The sequence below is a fragment of the Procambarus clarkii genome, unplaced genomic scaffold (genome assembly GCF_040958095.1).
Source record: "Procambarus clarkii isolate CNS0578487 unplaced genomic scaffold, FALCON_Pclarkii_2.0 HiC_scaffold_415, whole genome shotgun sequence".
In the NCBI taxonomy this organism is placed as follows: domain Eukaryota; kingdom Metazoa; phylum Arthropoda; class Malacostraca; order Decapoda; family Cambaridae; genus Procambarus; species Procambarus clarkii.
Genome location: NW_027189448.1, coordinates 145,046 through 160,204, shown reverse-complemented (window position 1 = coordinate 160,204; position 15,159 = coordinate 145,046).

Genomic DNA, 15,159 nt, shown 5'->3' with positions numbered 1-15,159 from the left:
TACTGAAACCCTCCTAGCATTATTTAGGTAATGAAGTAATATGGTATATATACTCACTATAATGTGGGTGTTGAATGCAGAACATGAGAAAACATATATTTACTCCAAACTAATATAATTTCATTATGAAATAAGTAAATTTCCAAATCCAAGTCCGACGGTCCAAGCGTCAATGTTGTGGAGCGACTTATCCAAGATATATCGTTGTTTGGAAAGTGTTTGTTGGCATATCCAGTTGTCGCACTTCTCTGCACAAATTATCACAAATTTAAATTATAATGTTAACAAGTAGAATACATATTTTTAATAAAATCTAACATAACTAGCCAGAAAACATTTAACATTTATTAAAAATATATGTTTGGAAGTTAAATCGACTTCATAGGACAATAGTTTTGTTATATTACAAAAAAAAATAAAAAATATATACTCGTTATTCGTTGACATGCGTTCGTTACTTAAACTACCATGTACTGTACTTATGTAAAATGTCCCATGTCTCTTCGCTCATCTCACCAAACCCTACAGGCTCTGTGATATATTGTTTAATTAATTGAGATTCACAAATAAAGCTTATAATTGTATATGTTATCAAAAAGGCAGAGCTTAGTTTAGTTCATTTATTATGCACCCCATACCCATCCTATGGGCGATAGTGGAGTGTTACAGAGGCACATAATGGGCTCAGGGACTGAGCCCCACAATTCATATAGCCAAGCAAGTTATAATCTTGATAAGCTAGTTACAAAAATCAATGCACATTGTCACATGAACAATGAGCTCGAGACCGACCACAAGTACAGTTTATAATTTAAGCAACTGACATATATGGAGGGCTAGTGTCACAATTGATATGTTTATCCTACACATAACCCCCTCTCCCCCATCAAATGGGCAGCGGTGGATAGGTTACAATCAAGTCGTTTTTTGCGTTTTATTCAGAGATTAGATCTTATTGGGTGAGGAAAGATATTCATATTTTAAAGAAGGCTTCTTGGCTGATGCTCTCCATTGATGGAAAACCTTTTGAAAATCAATGTTAGTTTGATCTAGATATTGTAATTAACGAAAGTATTTATGTCATCAGAAAGGTAGAAATATAGGCTACATTTAAAATCCTTTGTCATAAATATAACTGAAGTGAAAACGAAGATATATGCGTTTTGATAGTTACCTGATGGCTAGCTCTGAGTGTGAAGCCCTGCACACCAGCCAATAAATTGTATAATTAGTTTCCATATATTTTAATTAATCTTAAAAATCTATATGTCAGAAGAAAGGAAGATGTAGCCGTTAATGTGACAACATTTAAAAATATATATCTCTTAAGTTAAATAAATAATACCACCTTATCGCCTGTGTCCGGACACATGAAAACTACCTAGGTATCAGTATCCAGCCAGGCGGGGATCACAGGCTGCACAATACTGATAAATTATGTAATGCACTACTTGTGGTCGATCTCGAACCCATTTATGATGTGACGACTTATAGTGAATTTTGTAACTAGCTCATCAAGATTGTAACTTGCTTAGCTAAATGAATTGTGGGGTTCGGTCCATTCATTTTCTTTCTTTATTATGCACCCCATAATACCCATTCCGTGGGCGGTGATGTAAAGGATTACAGAGGCACATAATCGGTTCAGGAACTGAACCCTCTAGTTCGTTTAGCTAAGCAAATAACAATCTTTTGACACTAGTTACAAAATTATAAATGTACACATACTTATGCATACATGTACATATACAAACGTATACATATATACATACACATACATATTTAATCAACCAAACAAATACACACATCAGTAATCTTTTGTGGCACAAGTAATTCAACAAGAGGCTCACAATAGTCACTATAAAAGGCACTTTACATCTATGAGGAGTCGCACAGTTACTAGTCTTGCTCCACACCCACCCAACTGGGCGGCAGCTTTACAGTCATTTGCTGCATACTTACCCAACTGGCCGGCAGCTTTACAGTCATGTGCTGCACACATACCCAACTGGGTGGCAGCTTTACAGTCATGTGCTCCACACCCACCCAACTGGGCGGCAGCTTTACAGTCATTTGCTGCATACTTACCCAACTAGGCGGCAGCTTTACAGTCATGTGCTCCACACCCACCCAACTAGGCGGCAGCTTTACAGTCAAGTGCATCCATTACCTACAGTAAGCAAATTTTGGATACTTCGCTAAAAATTCGGGCAGCACATCATTATGAATGAAGTACTTATACACATTTCATGGACACTATTGATGTTGTTATCTTTAAATTCCGCGATTTTTTCGCATTCCATTATATAATGACGCAAAGTATGCGAATAGTTCTGCTGACAGAGTATACATTTAGTCAAATCTACATCATCAGATGTTACAAATTCCCAGAGGTACTTGTAGCCGAGCCTAAACCTAGCAGTGGTAACATCTAGAAGTCTGCTAGCATTAATTATTGGATGACCCATAGACGTGCGATTCATCAAAGTTTATACAATATTGTGAAATTGAGAGTCAGTGTTGTAACATAAATTGGTAAATCATAAATATTGTAAGTTAAGAATCTGATGCATGTGTGTGTGTTGGGGGGGGGGGGGGTATACCCTTGGTAAGCGAGAGTGAAAAGTAACCTTACACGTTCTGCGGTCAATGTGGGGGGCGAGGGAGGGTGGGAGAGTCAAATCCACCCTCCAACATCTGGGTATAGTACCAGCAGCCTCCACAACACTCCATCAGCCTCCAGCTGATGCTTGTAGATGCCTCATCTAACCTCACCTATGTCACACATTAACCTACAGTTCCTGTGATAATTAAACTCATCACAGTGGCGTCTCACCAATATAAACTGTATTGGATTTTGTCCCGAAATAGCTATATGCTGACTGGACGTGAATGTATGTATGTATGTATGAATGTATGAATGTATGTACGCATGTATGTATGTATGTATGTATGTATGTATGTATGTATGTATGTATGTATGTATGTATGTATGTATGTATGTATGTATGTATGTATGTATTCCCAATCACGTTAAAGACTCCTCCTCTATCATCCAATTAAAAAGAAAAACAACTATGTACTAAATAATCAACTCCTTGAAACTTTAATTATGCTGACCTTCCTATCTGCATTCAGACTGTGCCTACCATCATTATAGGTGATTATAACGCTAGGCATAGGAATATTGGTAATTCGCAGTTCAATAATCGTAACGGCAACCAACTGTTGTCACTATTAGGTAGCCACGATGATGCACAGATTGTGGGTGACCTTGAACCGACGAATATCTACGGGGGTATTCTTGATCTATGTCTCGGTTTCAACGTCTCCCACACCGTGTGCGCCTCGTCAATAGTGCCAGATATATGGCGTCTGATCATCTGGCCATATTAGCCACTATAAGCATTGGCAGCTCTATCCTCCCTGGTCGAGTGTTCAAGCGGAAGAGGCTGGCTCTGCCCATCGATCAACGAGACAATTTTGTTGCCCATGTGTCAGATTGGTGCAGTTCATCTGAGCCTTCATCAGTTGAAGATTTTAACAATGAGCTCACAGATACTATCGACCAGTTTATAGAAACACTTGATCCATCGTCCAGGCCACGTAACCCAAATTACACTGGTCATAGCACTTATGCTTATTATAATGATTCTAAATTGCATGCACTAAAACGCACTGCCAGAATAATTGGACCAGCTTATAGAAGGACCCGCACTGCTGAAATGCTTCGGCTCTTTCAAGCGGCTCTGGCTAAGGCCAGGGAACGTATGGTGGAGCTGAGGCAGACAGACTGGGAAACTTTTGTCCATGGTCTCAATTCTCACACGCCACTAAGTCGAGCATGGAAGGATATCAACAAGATCAAAGGGAAAAATGCTGCAGAGATCTCGTACCCTAATTCTCTGCACAGAGCAAATGAGCTTGTTGATGCTTGGGCCACGACTTCCAGCTTTGACAGTCTTCCTCTACCCTCACAGAATGAATTAAATAATAGATATACTGATAGAGCAAGGCTCCTTGACTTTATGCGTCATCAAGAGGATGACTGTGACATGGTTTTTTACTGAATACGAACTAGATACTGCTCTACATAAAGGCAAAGCTACATCGCCCGGGGAGAATGGAGTTACTTACGGCATACTGCATATGCTTCTGTTAGTTCCAGGGAATCCCTTGCTTCAATTGTATAATATGAGCTATGTAACTGGGGAGCTTCCTAAGTCATGGACCAACAGTGTCATTATTCCCATTCCTAAACCTCACCAGCCGAGTGCTTTTCGCCCAATCTCCCTCACTAGTTGTCTCTATAAATGTCTTGAGAGGATGTTCTCAACCGTCTCCTTTACAAAATTAATAATATGTTGTCTCCCCAGATATATGGCTTTACGCATGGAAAAAGTGTACATCACTGTATTACCACATTCCTCACCCTGCATACTGATAGGTCATATACCACTTTCCTAGATCTTAAGTCAGCCTTTGACATTGCTAACCCACACGTCATTCTGAGAGAACTTGCTAAAATGAATGTAGGAGGATGGCTTCTACGGTGGATAAGAGGCTATCTATCCAACAGGAAGTCATCTGTACTGTTCCAAGGGCATAGGAGTGTAACGAGAGATTTTGAACTTGGCACTCCACAGGGAGGTGTCCTCAGTCGTACTCTGTTCAATGTGTTAATCAATGCACTTTTAAACTTAGTAACTAGAAGGTCCAGCGAACACATCATTAGCTATGTGGATGATATATTGATCCACACCAATGAGTATACCAACACCCAAAATGTTCTGAACTCTGTATTGTACACATGTCAGGAACTATGATTAGTCATCTCAGTAGAGAAAACAAAGATCTTGAACCGACACCCACCCAGACGAGGTGGGGCCGTTCGCAAAATGCAGTTGGATGATGGCTCTCTGCTCGACTATGTTACCAGATACAAATACCTTGGTCTTGAGGTTCTACTGTACCGCAATGTTTTAGCCAGACTGGGTCGCCAATGTAGAGAGAGGCTCCGTGCTCTCAAGGCTGTGGCAGGCAAACACAACTGTACCGTACAGTGTTATATATTTATTTCAGTTTGAACAATTTTTAACATTAAAGGATAAATCCTTTAATTGGTTGAAATTGGTTTTAACATTCGAAATCTAATTTGTTGATGTTAAATAATATAAGGTTCAAATTTATTAAGATACATACTTTAAAAACTATTTCTATTTGATACCAACAGTATCACGTTAAGAGAAGCGTCTCGCCTTGCAAACCCAAGTATAAAATATATAAAGAAACTGTGCAACTGTACTGTTATCTGCAGTACAAATATATGTCCCTATTTAAAGAAAAAATAAACCACCAATCACTGCCACTCCTCACACCAATGCAACAATAAGGAGAGTGATAACAGTGCTTCACATTCGACAATGTTAAATTATTTAACAGATGACGAGATAATGAACATTGGAACAAATGTACAGCTCTCTGACCTTCATATAAAATCTGCATGTGACCTCATCAAACAAACTGTGCCAAGCGTAGAAGGCCTTTATGACCCAGCGTTGTAGCGGAACCTCTCCTGGCCAGTTGCAATTGGTGAATTTATTCAAATTATCCAAGTTGATGGTTGTCACTGGGTCACCGTTTCCAACATTGGAGTAACGGGACAAATTAACATATACGACACCAGGCATAAATTACCATCCAAATCTACTGAAGTTATCTTGTATGCTCTTGCTAATTGCCAGGATACCTGGTTGACACCTGGTTGATGGGGTTCTGGGAGTTCTTCTACTCCCCAAGCCCGGCCCGAGGCCAGGCTTGACTTGTGAGAGTTTGGTCCACCAGGCTGTTGCTTGGAGCGGCCCGCAGGCCCACATACCCACCACAGCCCGGTTGGTCCGGCACTCCTTGGAGGAATAAATCTAGTTTCCTCTTGAAAATGTCTTGGATGATAAGCTTGGATGATAAGCTGATATGCAATGTAATGAATGTCAGCAGACACAGGGACTCAAGTATGAGTGGGGTATATGCTGCGGCGTTTGCTGCATCACTTGCAAGTGGTGTAGATCCGGTGAACCTCGTATGATGTGCAGAATATGAGACAACATCTTCAAGAGAACTTTAAAGGAAAGTGTCTCATCTCATTCCCTGCAGCTCAGACACTGAGAAGAAAACGAATCATCCGGTCATGCTCGATGGAAGTGTACTGCATTTGCAGAAAGCCAAATGATTTGAAGCTGATGGTATGCTGTGACCGTTGCAATATTTGGCACCATGGATCATGTGTAGGTGTTACAGAATGTAATGATGATTCGTGGATTTGTTTCTTGTGCGCTAGCAAGTTGTGAATTATAATTTAAAATAATTAATACATTATTATTATTATTATTATTATAACTTTACCAAATGCTTTGCTGAGTCAAATAATGTTATTACTTTCAATGTGTTACAATAGCATAATTAAGTGCTGCAAGTGTCAGGTCTTTTATATAGTCGGTATTTGTTATATTCTGTACTCTTTTTATGTTATTTAAATTTTAAATAGAAATAGTTTTTAAAGTATGTATCTTAATAAATTTGAACCTTATATTATTTAACATCAACAAATTAGATTTCGAATATTAAAACCAATTTCAACCAATTAAAGGATTTATCCTTTAATGTTAAAAATTGTTCAAACTGAAATAAATATATAACACTGTACGGTACAGTTGTGTTTAATTATGTTTTGTGATTCCTTTGGAAAAGGTATTTGTGCACCAAGTACTACTAGGTCAGTATGAGATATGCTGAATGTTGTCAATATACCATCTGAATACGCCTCACTTTGCGTTAATCATTGGACGTCCTAATGAATAAGGTCCCCAAAAGGACTTAATCAGACCTCAGTGGCCATTTTTACTCTCACTCTCTCTCTCTCTCTCTCTCAGAGCATCCCCTTGTGTGTTGTATGTGGGTGCTGAAGTTCAGTCTCTTGTCTATGTATAGGTGAAGGAACTTTCCATAATTGTTATTGCTAATGTTTACTTGTAATACTGGGTATACATCCGGTGTTCTTACCCTCGACCGCGGCGAGGGTAAGCCGCGGTCGTATGGTCTGAAACCCACAAATATTTACAATGGGGAGAGGGGGGGGGGATAACATTTCCTCTTCAAGCATCTACAAATGCAATTCAGCTTCAGATAGACAATGTAAACATTAGCAATAAAAATGATGGAAAGTTTCTTGGCCTATTCCTAGACAAGAGACTCAATTTCAGTACCCACATGCAACACATAACTACGAAAGTCTCTAAAACAGTTGGTATACTCTCCAAAATCAGATATTACGTACCTAACTCTGCTCTCATCTCTCTATATTATGCACTAATCTATCCCTATCTCAACTATGGTATCTGTGCATGGGGTTCAACCACTGCAAACCACCTCAAGTCCATCATCACCCAGCAAAAATCTGCTATCAGAATAATATCAAATTCTGCTTTCAGACAACACACAGCCCCCTTGTTTAACTCCCTAAACATGCTAAACATAATCTCACTTCCATAAATTCTCTTGTGTCAACTACATTTACAAAACCCTGTTCTTAAATGCAAATCCTGCTCTGAAACTCTTCCTGGACAGATGTAATAGGACCCATTATCACCACACAAGAAATAAATATCTCTTTGATATCCCCAGAGTTAAACTTAATCTGTGTAAACACTCTATGCAAATAAAGGTACCCAGTTTATGGGACTCACTCCCTACTGAATTGAAAAGCTGTCCAACTTTTACATCATTCAAAATCAATACTAAAAGGTATCTAATTTCATCTTCATAGTTTTTCACTTTTTGCCTTAAAATTGCACTGTATCTATTGCTACCCAATCTCCCAACCTTTATGTTCCCAATTTGAACATCTTTACCATTGTGATCAGTGCTGTCTTCTTATATGTGCTGCCAATCTGCTGTATGGTGTTTATAAATCTTGTTTATCTGTATCTTTTGCTACCCAGTCTCCCAATCTTTATGTACCCAATCTGAACATCTTTACCATTGTGATCATTGCTGTCTTATATGTGCTGTCAATCTGCTGTATGGTGTCTATTAATCTTGTTTAGATTACTAATCAAGCTGTCAATGTAATCAATCAGAGTTTTAATATAACAATGTGCTTTGTGACAATAATCTCCTTCAAGAGATTGAGCCTGCTCTTCCCTCCAAAATTCGTCGCTATACATCCCTACAAAACTAATATGGAAGAAATATCCAACAACTACACCAGCAAGGTTTGCCAGAGCGCAAAACGTATGCAGCCAGGAACACCTGCTCCACCTCGAACCGCCAAACTACCTGTCTGTCGCCTGCTCATCGCTGATTGGCTGCGGGTCCAGTTGCACCTGCCTCCACCCACCACACTACCTGATGTCTGGGGCCACACGACCGCCAGACCTCAGAATATCCAGTGCTTTCAACAAGTTAACACGTCTCGTTGGTAGACTAAGCTGTGGCTTACGTGTACTAAGAGAGGTGGCAGCTTAAAGCCAATATTCCTGCACCTCTTATCTGATTGTATATTGTTCACTTGTTATTACTCACTTGTCTTAACGTAACTTTTCATTTTGTCATTTGATTATTCTTATTATTTTGATTGATTGATTTTATGATACGAATTTTATGTCCATTTTATTCATGTTTTGCTTTTCTAACGTAATTAAAATCTCATTGTTAAATTTACTTGTGTTTTGTGTGTCTTCCCTTTACCTTACCACAGACGAAGTTCCAGATTTTCTATTTTTTGTTTCTATATGTGACGAGGCCATACCCCTAGCTTTTGAACAGCCGAACACCAACGCGTTACCGTCACAGCTTTAATATACTTACTAAGCTCTCTCATCTCATTTTTCTCGTGCAATGTATCTTTGTCATTTATCAATTCTGATAGAAATTACCTACTTAAAATTATCTGTTAGATTAAGGACCTGCCCGAAACGCTGCGCGTACTAGTGGCTTTACAAGAGTGTAAATACTGTACTCTCCAATGTATTCTCACAAACCCAATGTACCTTCTTGTATATATATATATAAATAAATAAATAAAATAAATAAATTTAACTTCCAAACATATATTTTTTAATAAATGTTAAATGTTTTCTGACTAGTTATGTTAGATTTTATTAAAAATATGTATTCTACTTGTTAATATTATAATTTAAATTTGTGATAATTTGTGCAGAGAAGTGCGACAACTGGATATGCCAACAAACACTTTCCAAACAACGATATATCTTGGATAAGTCGCTCCACAACATTGCCGCTTGGACCGTCGACTTCCTTTGATGCTACTTATTTACTTATTTCATAATGAAATTACATTAGTTTGGAGTAAATATATGTTTTCTCATGTTCTGCATTCAGCACCCACATTATAGTGAGTATATATACCATATTACTTCATTACCTAAATAATGCTAGGAGAGTTTGAGTAGCTTTGGGTCTTTAGTGGACAGAATCCCCAATAGATGGGGCGAGAGTCGCCTCATCTCTCTCGCCCGAGCAAGAGTCGAAACTTAATTTAAAATTGATATATCTTTGTTCTCGAACATGATATATTTCATTTGGTGCAATCATAATAATGTTCATATCTCGGTCTTTCTGGAGGCATATAAGATTTTAGGCTTTATTAGCGTATCTTTGTTAATTATACAATATATCGGCAAGTGCGTAGGCGTCTGCACTCCATGCCCGACAAGCACTGAGCGCTACTATAAAAAACATATGTATCTTCACTTGAGCTATAAATATGTCTATTGTAATGTATTGAAATTGAAGCTCTTATGTCTATCTTGCTTAAGACATATAAAACATTTGTGTTTATTAACGAATTTACGTGAAATAAACATTGATCTGAGAGAGTTGCTCTGTCGTTCAGTCTGTACGGGGTGGGAGCTCCGTAATTTTTAAAATACATGTATCTTCATTAGAACTTTAAATATGTCTATGGTAAAGTGTTTAATGTGAAGCTTATATGTCTGCCTTTCTTGAGACATATAAAACACATATGTTTATTAACGAATTCACGTAAAATAAACATTGTTCTGCGAGAGAGTTGCTCGGTCGATCGATCTGTCTGGGGTCGGAGCTCGGCTATTATAAAAATACACGTATCTTCGCTTTAAATTTAAATATACCCATGGTAAGGTATTTAGAATGAAGCTTATATTTCTATCTTTCTTGTGACATATAAAATTCTTACGTTTATTAAGGAATCTGCGTGAAATAGGCATGGTTCTGAGATGAATGCTGCGGTTTTCGAGCTCGACAATGGACGCCATACACATCCAGTGGGTGTTATTGGACCTCATACCCATTCTATGGGTGGTTGGAGCCCCATACTCATTCTATGGGTGGTTGGAGCCCCATACCTATCCTGTGGGTTGTAGTGGACGCCATACTCATCCTGTGGGTGGTATTGGACCCCATACCCTTCCTGTGGGTGGATGTGGTCCCCATACTCATCCTGTGGGTGGATGTGACCCTCATACCCATCCTGTGGGTGGTATTGGACCCCTTACCCACCTAACAGGTGGTAGTGGACAATATACCCATCCTAGCTATAGTTGGTATAGTAGACACAATAATATCCTGTTTGCAGTAGTTTACCCCATAGACATTCCAACGTAATATCGTTTTCTGTTAGCGTTCCTACAAAACATCCTTTAAAGATTTGTAAAGCACAAACTATGGTATATAATATTGATTGACGAAGGACTGTTATTCTATGTAATAATTTATAGTGCTTATTATAATTTACTAAGAACAACTAATATTTCTCAAAACAAAACTACGAGCCTTCAATAGGAAGTAGCTAATCTGTAATATTCTAAGAGCATGGACAATAGTAGGTAAATTTCACACTACAATTTTCCTTATAATTGAACCAATCACGACTATTCTGCTATCTAGGTTGACGGATGGATACTGTGAGACGTAAATTGGTACGTGAGGAAGAGTTTGGGCCTTAGAAAAAAAGTAACTGGGAATATATCACATATTTACTAATTCATATTCAACATATTGACTTTAAGCATTAAGTCATATATGTGCTGTCTTGTGTGAGAACGGGTTGCTTTCTTCACACGGGTTCCGTTGTTCCTGTCGTAATTGCCAATGACCTCCTCGCCATCAGCAGAGTCTGCACGTTTAGAATTTCTTCTCGCATTCCGTGATTGTTGCACCTGCCACTCATTTCCGTTACCCAAATTAGCATCGAGTTCCATGTCATCGGGTGACTGCAACTCACTTCGAGCATCAACATATTCCTCGGCGACGGGCTCAGGATCCATTGCTTGGAGATCACTTGGATTAACAAGCACAATAGAAGATAGGTTGGTACTGAGCCCGGTTGCCATGACAACGGGCCAGGAGGCGCAGCACAGAGTAGCTACCCGGGCCTCCACCACTCGCCCAGGCTAGGACACTGGTACCCACCTTATGTAAACACACCAGTCGCGCGCACAAACCACGACCCTGGGAAGGAGGGTCCAAGGACTATTTTACACACGGGGGGAGCGTGGGGCCAGGTACACCACAATGCGGCCCACTGTTCCTCTCGGTAGACTTCTGATACTGCCACACAAATAATGTCTGCATGAATTTCTATACAATCCAGCTATCTACAACCTACAACAGTTGGTAGCCATGCAGGGTGTCGCACACTTAGTACCGCTGCAGCTCACCTATTAGGCACGCTAAAAGCTAATGTTAGGACTAGGCCTGTATTAAACCAGACGAGGGGCACATCCTGACCGGCCAGTCCCGAGGCTACGGGAGAACTCCCATTAGAGTAAGGATGATTTTCAAGTATAGATGAAATGAAAAAAAAAATGCTGTGATCCACGAGAGAAGAAACCGGTGATGCAAACTCCCAGGAACTCTCAACAGTTAACCCTAACCAGCAGGACGCAAGAGACACAGATTAATAGAAGGAAGCAGCAACCCTAACCAGCAGGACGCAAGAGACGCAGATTAATAGAAGGAAGCAGCAACCCTAACCTGCAGGACGCAAGAGACACCACTCTCCATGGTGTACAACAAGTCACTGGTAACAGGTGAACTGCCAAAAATTTGGAAGACGGCCAATGTAGTCCCAATATACAAGAAGGGTGATAGGCAGGAGGTACTGAACTACAGGCCAGTGTCCCTAACTTGCATTCCATGCAAGATGATGGAAAAGATTGTGCGAAAAAAAGCTAGTGGAACATCTGGAGCAGAAGAACTTTGTAACAAAACATCTGCATGGGTTCAGAGATGGCAAATCATTCCTAAAAGGATTAATTGAGTTTGATGACCAGGCAACAAAAATCAGGCAAGAGAGAGAGGGCTGGGCAGACTGCATATTTCTGGACTGCCAGAAAGCTTTTAACACAGTACCACATAAGAGACTAGTGCACAAACTGGAGATGCAGGCAGGAGTGAAAGGAAAGGTACTCCACTGGATAAGAGAGTACCTAAGCAACAGGACACAGCGAGTCACCGTGAGAGGTGAGGTCTCGGAGTGGCGGGAAGTCACCAGTGGAGTCCCACAGGGATCAGTCCTTGGACCTGTACTGTTTCTGATATACGTAAATGATCTAGAACGAATTGACTCGTTCCTCTCGGTGTTTGGTGATGATGCAAATATTATAAGAAGGATCAGGACCGAGGAGGATAGCATGAGGCTACAAGATGACCTAGACAAACTGAAGGAATGATCCGTCAAATGGCTACTAAAGTTCAACCCAAGTAAATGTAAGGTAATGAAACTCGGAGGAGGAACTAGGAGGCCAGTCACTGGATACAGAATGGGAGATGAAGGCCTTCACGAAACGGACAGAGAGAAAGATCTGGGAGTTGATATCACGCCAAACCTGTCTCCCGAAGCCCACGTCAAAAGAATAACATCAGTGTCCTAGGCTAACATCAGAACTGCTTTCAGAAACCTGTGTAAGGAATCCTTCAGAACCTTATATACCAAATATGTAAGGCCAATCCTGGAGTATGCAGCCCCAGCATGGAGCCCGTATCTAGTCAAGCACAAGACGAAGCTGGAAAAAGTTCAGAGGTATGCCACTAGGCTAGTCCCAGAACTAAGAGGCATGAGTTATGAGGACAGACTACGTGAACTGCACCTCACGTCGCTGGGAGACAGAAGAGCTAAGAGAGACATGATCACCACATACAAAATTCTCAGGGGAATTGACAGGGTGGACAAGGATGGATTATTTAACATAGGTGTCACAGGCACAAGGGGAAACAGGTGGAAGCTGAGTACCCAAATGAGCCACAGTGACATTAGAAAGAACCTTTTCAATGTCAGAGTAGTTAGTAAATGGAATGCACTCGGAAGTGATGTGGTGGAGGCTGACTTCATACACAGTTTCATATGTAGGCCCAGTAGAGCCTACTGGGCCTACTAGACAGAGCCCAGTAGGTTCAGGAATCTATACATCAGTTGATTGACGGTTGAGAGGCGGGACCAAAGAGCCAGAGCTCAACCCCCGCAAGCACAATCAGGTGAGTACAGTTGGGCCAGAAAAGGCCGTGGAACACCTAACGACATTTGGGTTCGAGAATGTTGTGATGGTTACTCCGGAAGAAGGTATGATGCACACCAAGATCATAGTTTTTAAGTATCCAACTTATTTGGATCCTGATTATCTTCTTCTTAACAATGATAGTGTTGTTTGGGCAAAGAGGAACAATGTTCGTCGTGAACATAAGAACATAAGAACATAAGAACAAAGGTAACTGCAGAAGGCCTATTGGCCCATACGAGGCAGCTCCTATTCTATAACCACCCAATCCCACTCATATACTTGTCCAACCCGTGCTTGAAACAATCGAGGGACCCCACCTCCACAATGTTACGCGGCAATTGGTTCCACAAATCAACAACCCTGTTACTGAACCAGTATTTACCCAAGTCTTTCCTAAATCTAAACTTATCCAATTTATACCCATTGTTTCGTGTTCTGTCCTGTGTTGATACTTTTAATACCCTATTAATATCCCCCCGGTTATGTCCATTCATCCACTTGTAAACCTCTATCATGTCACCCCTAACTCTTCGCCTTTCCAGTGAGTGCAACTTAAGCTTTGTTAATCTTTCTTCATATGAAAGATTTCTAATTTGGGGAATTAACTTAGTCATCCTACGCTGGACACGTTCAAGTGAATTTATATCCATTCTATAATATGGCGACCAAAACTGAACTGCATAATCTAAATGGGGCCTAACTAGAGCAAGATATAGCTTGAGAACCACACCAGGTGTCTTGTTACTAACGCTGCGATTAATAAATCCAAGTGTCCGATTTGCCTTATTACGAACATTTATGCATTGATCTTTTTGTTTTAAATTCTTACTAATCATAACTCCCAGATCCCTTTCGCAATCCGACTTCGCAATCACAACACCATCTAGCTCGTATCTTGTAACTCTATCATCATTACCTAACCTCAGAACTTTACATTTATCAGCATTAAACTGCATCTGCCAATCCTTTGACCATTTCAAAACCCTATCTAGATCAACTTGAAGTGATAGTGAGTCCTCCTCCGAATTAATTTCCCTACCGATTTTCGTATCATCGGCAAATTTGCAAATGTTGCTACTCAAACCTGAATCTAAATCATTTATGTATATTATAAACAACAGAGGTCCCAGGACAGAGCCTTGAGGCACTCCACTTACAACATTTTCCCACTCTGACTTGATTCCATTTATACTAACTCTCTGTTTCCTTTGGTATAGCCATGCCCTAATCCAGCTTAATATAGCACCCCCAATACCATGAGACTCTATCTTTTTAATCAGTCTTTCATGTGGCACTGTATCAAAAGCTTTGCTAAAGTCAAGGTATACAACATCGCAATCCTTACCACTATCAACTGCCTCAACAATGCTAGAATAAAAAGATAACAAATTTGTTAAACATGAACGGCCATTTATAAAACCATGTTGCGACTCAATTATTAAATTATGTTTTTCAAGATGAAGACGAATTTTATTTGCTATTATAGATTCGAGTAACTTTCCCACAATAGACGTTAGGCTAATTGGTCGATAGTTAGACGCAAGTGATCTATCTCCTTTCTTAAAAACTGGTATCACATTAGCAACTTTCCAAAACTCTG